Source organism: Molossus molossus, unplaced genomic scaffold (assembly GCF_014108415.1).
Source record: "Molossus molossus isolate mMolMol1 unplaced genomic scaffold, mMolMol1.p scaffold_m16_p_16, whole genome shotgun sequence".
Classification (NCBI taxonomy): domain Eukaryota; kingdom Metazoa; phylum Chordata; class Mammalia; order Chiroptera; family Molossidae; genus Molossus; species Molossus molossus.
Window position 1 is genome coordinate 59,435,911 of NW_023425351.1, and position 6,000 is coordinate 59,441,910.

Genomic DNA, 6,000 nt, shown 5'->3' on the forward strand with positions numbered 1-6,000 from the left:
AAGGGTGTCAATGGGGGAAAAAGGAGAAACATCTGTAGCAAAAACAAATTAATAAAAATAATTAAATAAATAGTATTACAGCAAATAAACTTGTATATTTATCATTGATGACATCCACAGTTCTTTCTGTAGTTGTACTTCTAGGTCAAAGGGTATAAACATTTGGTTTTTCTATAGATATTACCATATTTGTCTTAAAAAAATGTTGCCTTTGTCTTTTAAGTTTGCCATTTTAAATATTATCAATCTATTTAATTTTGCCAACCTAATAGGCAAAAAATATCGATTTGCTTTATTTCTTTTGTTACTGAGTGTAACGTGGTTTCATGTGCTTAGTAACTGTTTGTAGTGCTTTTGTAAATTGCCTATGCAAATCTTTTGACCTTTTTTAAAATTGACATTTGTATTTTTCTTGTGGATTAACAGGAGCTCTGAATAAAAATAAGTGTTAAACCCTTGCCTTGCAAACATTTTCTTCTAGTATTTTATTTATCTTTGATTTCGCTTATGACATCTGTGTCCATATAAGGATTTAACATTTTTTTCTTATTACTTTCATCACCCTTAAACTGAATGCCTTCCAATTTGTATATCTTAAAATCCCAGATGTTATTCCTCTCAGTGGTATTTTCAAGGACCAAGAAATCTTTAAAGTGCAAATAACCCCAATTTTAAATGGCTAAGAATATATTTAGAGGGCTAGGGTATATGGACAAATATTTTATAAATTACTTCATATAGACCATTGGTTTTCCTGTGAGGGCATCCAAAGGAGAGTACTATCTCTCAAAAGAGTAAAAGATTTGAAAAGGCAATTTACAAAATCCCTACAAATAGTCACTAAGCACGTGAAAACATGTTGAACTCGATAACAAAAGAAATACAAAGCAAAACAATATTATTTTGCCTATCAGGTTGGCAAAATTCAATTTTTGTTCATTGCTTACTGTGTGCTAGGCATTATGCTAGATACTCTACATGTGATTTTTTTTCAATTTTAATCCTCATGACAATTCTATAAACTATTTTTTATTATTACTGTTTTAAGAGAAGCAAAGTTAATAGCTTGCCCATGGTCACTTAGCCAGTAAAGAGTAGGTCTGTGTTATAAGTACAGGTCTTCTTAGCTTTTTAACACTACCCTTCGTCAAGGTACTATACTGTCCCTAAAAGCCACACATATGGATAAATATGCAAAATAAAAAATATTTGGATTTTCCCCCTTCATGCTTCTCTTTTTGATACTCATTTACCCTGGAACCAAAAATAGAAACCAGATCTATGAGAGTCAACCCGTCTCTTTTTCATTGGTAACGTCCTATCTTCCCTTGAGTTTAAAAATAATTGGGACATTTTTTATTTTTTAGCCCTATTCTATAGGGCTAAATCAATCACCAACATTATCCAGAAAATATCTCATGATGTTTATGGGCTAGATCCATGTCTCTGAAGACACTGATAAATTCGGCGGTGGCTTTGTCCCATTTATCACCAGGGCTTATTTGTTAGGGACTTACCTTGCCGAGTCCCTCCCTCTGAGAACAGTCACTTCCTCCTGTCTCCGCGGGCTGTCTTTGATGTCTAGTGCTGTCTGGTGTTATTTTTAAGATGAGAGTGTGGGAAGAAAAGGGAATGTGCCTGCAGGTTGCTCCAACCTCTGCTCCAGAAGAACTTTCCTACTTCAAAATCCCGAGATGCTCTCTACCAGTGTTTTTCCTTTCTTTGGTTGCTGATCCCAGTCGGAGCCCTGTCTTGTAGCCTTTTCTTGAGTAAACATTCAGAAGAGTCAAAAGAAAAGAACCTTTAATTTAAAGACTGAAGTGCTTTGAAAAAGGGATCTGGAAAAACCCTAACTGAAGATCTTAATCTTGAGTGCTGCCAATTTTTTTTTTTTTTCCAATTTAGCAAAGCAGGTGGGGAGTCAGAAAGTCCAGATTTCTAATCTGTATTCTGTCACTTACTCTCTGAATGGACTTGAGCAAGTCACTGAAATGTCCTGGACAATGTTTTCTCTACACATAGAGTGAAGGCATTGAAGAAGGGTATCTCTGGTCGCTTCTGTTGTTCAGTCTCATTCTAAAACACAAAATTGGGGAGTTTTCTGAGTTTGTCTTTTTTTTTTTTTTAATTTGAGAGAGAGAACAGTGTCAATTTGTTGTTCCACTAATTTATGCTTTCATTGGTTGATTCTTATATGTGACCTGACTGAAGATCAAATTTACTATAATCTCCGTGTATCGGGATGATGCTCTAACCAACTGAGCTACCGGGCCAGAGCCCTGAGTTTATCGTATGTGCCCTTCCCATCCCCTCACCTTCTCTGTTCTCTTCCGAGCATTCTACCCAGTAGATATGTATTTTTATTTTGGCCCATGACAGTCTTAGTGTCTCTGATTTTGGGTTCCTTTGCTCCAGTTTTCTTATTCCAAAACCTTTCATATTTGTAGTCTCCTAAAGCCTTTATCCTTAGTATGACAATGGTGCATTCATTAATGATACATTAGCCCATTCATTAGTTAATGGGTTACTTCTTTTTAGTACCTTGTTTGCATTCTAACAAGGACTTCCAATAAACATATTTATTCCAAAGAAGTGACCTGAAAAATAGAAATTACAAACAAGCGTTTTAGTTGGACCAGTGGGGAAGGTTGAGGGTGGTGACGGGCACTGAGGTCATCTCGGAAATCATTAGAAAACGGCCATTTGGTCTGCCTTGTCGGACAGAACAAACACATTATGTTCCTTCTCTCCTTGGAGAGACTAACTGACCTTGACATCCTAATTCTATTCGTAAAACCTGATATGTTTTTTCTTTTAACGAAGAGTTTATAGTCATTGAAGGGAGAAATGAGGACCAATGCTTCCTATTAATTCAGAGAAGCCTAAAGCCCAGTCAGATGTCAACTGATTCATATGGCCCCGTTAGGGAACAGGCGTGAGGCACCTGGTTAAATCACCACGGCCTCTCTCTTAATTTCAAGATCCTTAAGCTCTCGTTGTTGCTTCTGGAGACATTATTTTCCTAAAGAGAATGTGAGTTCTCTGTGGTCAGGGTTTGGGTATTTTACTTGGGGTCCAGCCTGGGGATACAAAATTGCTTAATGAATACTTAGGATGTATCATTTTTCTGGAAAAGAGACCAAAAACAGTTTTATAGTTATGCAACTATACAGTTATTATCTCGTGTTTCTGGGATATAGCTACCTTTAAGATATCAATAGCATCAGTATCTTTATCTTGCAGAGAGAGAAAAGCAAAGAGGTTTAAATGACTTGTCTTATGACACAGCTGGAGTTGTGACAGTTTGGATCAGAACTAAATCTTGACCAGTAGCTACAGCAGAAACAGGAGAAGGATCATCCCTTTGCTGATCACTCTGCCGGTGACGGTGACGGCACCTCAAGAGCAGGTTTGTGTAAAAGGGGAGGGAAAGCGACACCTGAGAGAGGGGGCGGGCTCAGGACAGCTGGAACCAGGCAGGATGCTGGATGCTGCCTCAGCAGAGGCGGACTTTGCGGAGGTGTGTGAAGATGCCACCACGGTATCATCTGCTTACCACGTAGCCCGTTTTCTGTGTCACCATCCCTGCTTTTTTTTTTTTTTTTTTATCCTCACCTGAGGACATTTTTCCATTTTTTGTTCAGGTAGAGTGGGAGGGAGGGAGAAGAACAGAGAGAGAGAGAAACATCGATGTGAAAGGGACACATCGAGTGGCTGCCACCCGCACGACCGACCAGGGCCGGGGACAAACTGCAACCGAGTACGTGCCCTTAGCGGGAACCGAACCCGGGTCTCTCTGGACTGCAGGCCGACGCTCTAACCGCTGAGCCAAACCGGCCAGGGCCCTGCTTTTGAACGGGAAGACTCAAAGTTATGCCCCAAACCTGCCACTTGCTCGTTGAGAGCTCTTCGGAAAGGTCGGAGAAAGATTCAAAAGCTGTTCTTGTTGCCTACAGTGCCTCCGTGATGGGACTCCTGCCTGCCTCTGCTCTCGCCCTGGTCCGCCTTGGCATTTCCTCACCGCACCCAGCATGTTCCCCTCCCGGGGCGTCTGCACTTGCTGCCCCTCTGCCTGGGAAGCCCCAGCCCAGAGAGCTGCACGGCCCGTCCCCCCTTCGTTTAGATGCCCGCACCTCATCAGTGCCACTGGGCTTTCCCCAGAGTCCAGCCCAAAGTATTGTTCCTGTGCTATCACACGCAAAGCAAGAAGAATGAGCCTACTTTCCTGACCGTGAACAGTTAACATGTGAAGGAGCTTGGTAAACACTAAGGCACCACACAAATACAAAGCGTTAGGTTGTTTTTATCATTCTGAGAGAATCGCAAGGTATTGACTAAGGACTTTGGATTTAAATATTGATGAATTTTTGTTCTAAATTGGATTGACCTTTTGAAAAACATTTTATTGATATTTTTCTTTACACTTTATAAATTACAGTCATGATATATATATATATATATATATATATGAACAATGACCTACCCAATGGTTCTGTTTTCCAATTCCCTTAGTTTTTAATTGAGTCAATTCAAATTCATGACTATCTTTGAGAGCAAGGAAGTCTTTCCAATTTAGGAACAGTGGTTAGATCAGGAGGAAGATCTCTTTTTAGGTGGAAGATGATAAACCTGACGTGAGACACAGCAACCGTGCTGGGCTGGTGTGACTTCCACACGAACATCCCTAATGGGCTGTTGGATATTAGCAAGAACTTAGCAAGTGCATTTATGGGGTTTTATTGGACTGGAGATATGTACTAGGGTTAAATGTGCAAACTGGCCATTCCTCAGTACAAATTCAATATTAAAACAACTGTGACCCAGCTATGCTAAGTGCTTACTATATATGCTAGAGTCATGCTTTGCGTTATTCATACATTATTTCACTTAATTCTTATAATAACCTTATGAATGCATGCTGTTTCCCCATTTTTAGTCGGGTGAGCATGGTTGAATGAAATAAATTAATTTGCAAAAGCCCACAGAACTAGTGTGATTCGGAGTTGGAATTCAAACCCAGGTTTGTCCAACTTGAAAACCAGTTTTGACCACTATATTAGATTGCATATTGTATAATTTATGCAATAAAAATTAAAAACAGTCCTGGCTGGTTTGGCTCAGTGGTTAGAGTATTGGCCCTCGGACCAATGAGTCACAGGTTCAATTCCGGTCAAGGGCACGTAGCTTGGTTTCGGTTTGTCCCTGGAGCTGGTCGGGTTGTGCGGGAGGCAACCAGTCAACATGGCTCAATCACATCGATGTGTCTCTCTGTCTCTCTCCCTCTCCCACTCTATCTAATGATAAATGAAAAAATATCCTCGCGTGAGGAATAAAGTAAAATAAAATAAAATAATAAAATAATTCTAAGCAGGACGGCTGTCCCCTTGTTATGCGTTACACAAGGAGCCCGGGGAGTCCTGAAATGACTAGATTTTCAGTTCCTCGACTCTCAGCGTAGCGTCCAATATGACATCCAAAGGGAGAGCTCGTATTTCCTGTGTCTGCGCTGGGCCTGCAGAACGTGTCCTTTAGGAAAACACCCTCTCTCTCTCTTTTTCAAAGTGCCGGTGTAATTGCATGTGACACAGGCTTTTGTGCGGCGTCCACTTTTATCTCTGTAACTATTAGGGTATGTACTATATGAGGTTGTGTGTCTCCTTGAAATAAATACAATGTGCATATTATAACTAAATGGAAATCGTTTCTGGCATGAAAGCAAAGAATGATGGATGAAGCCGACGGAATTGTCTCTAATTGTTCTCCTCTGTCTCTGTCTTGTGTCCTCTCCTTCATGCCACTCCAAGTAGGTCTCGCCCCGCACAAGTCTCCGGGCTGCACCACGCTGAATAATCCCCGCAGCCTAGTAGAGCTGCGTGGGGTGTGTCTGTTAGGGAGGGCGGCAAGCTTGGTAGTGAGGAGAAAGGCCAGGGAGCTTCCCTATGCTTAGGAAACTGCTTATACGTGGGTGTATACTTCCTGCTCTGTGTATTTTAAAGATTC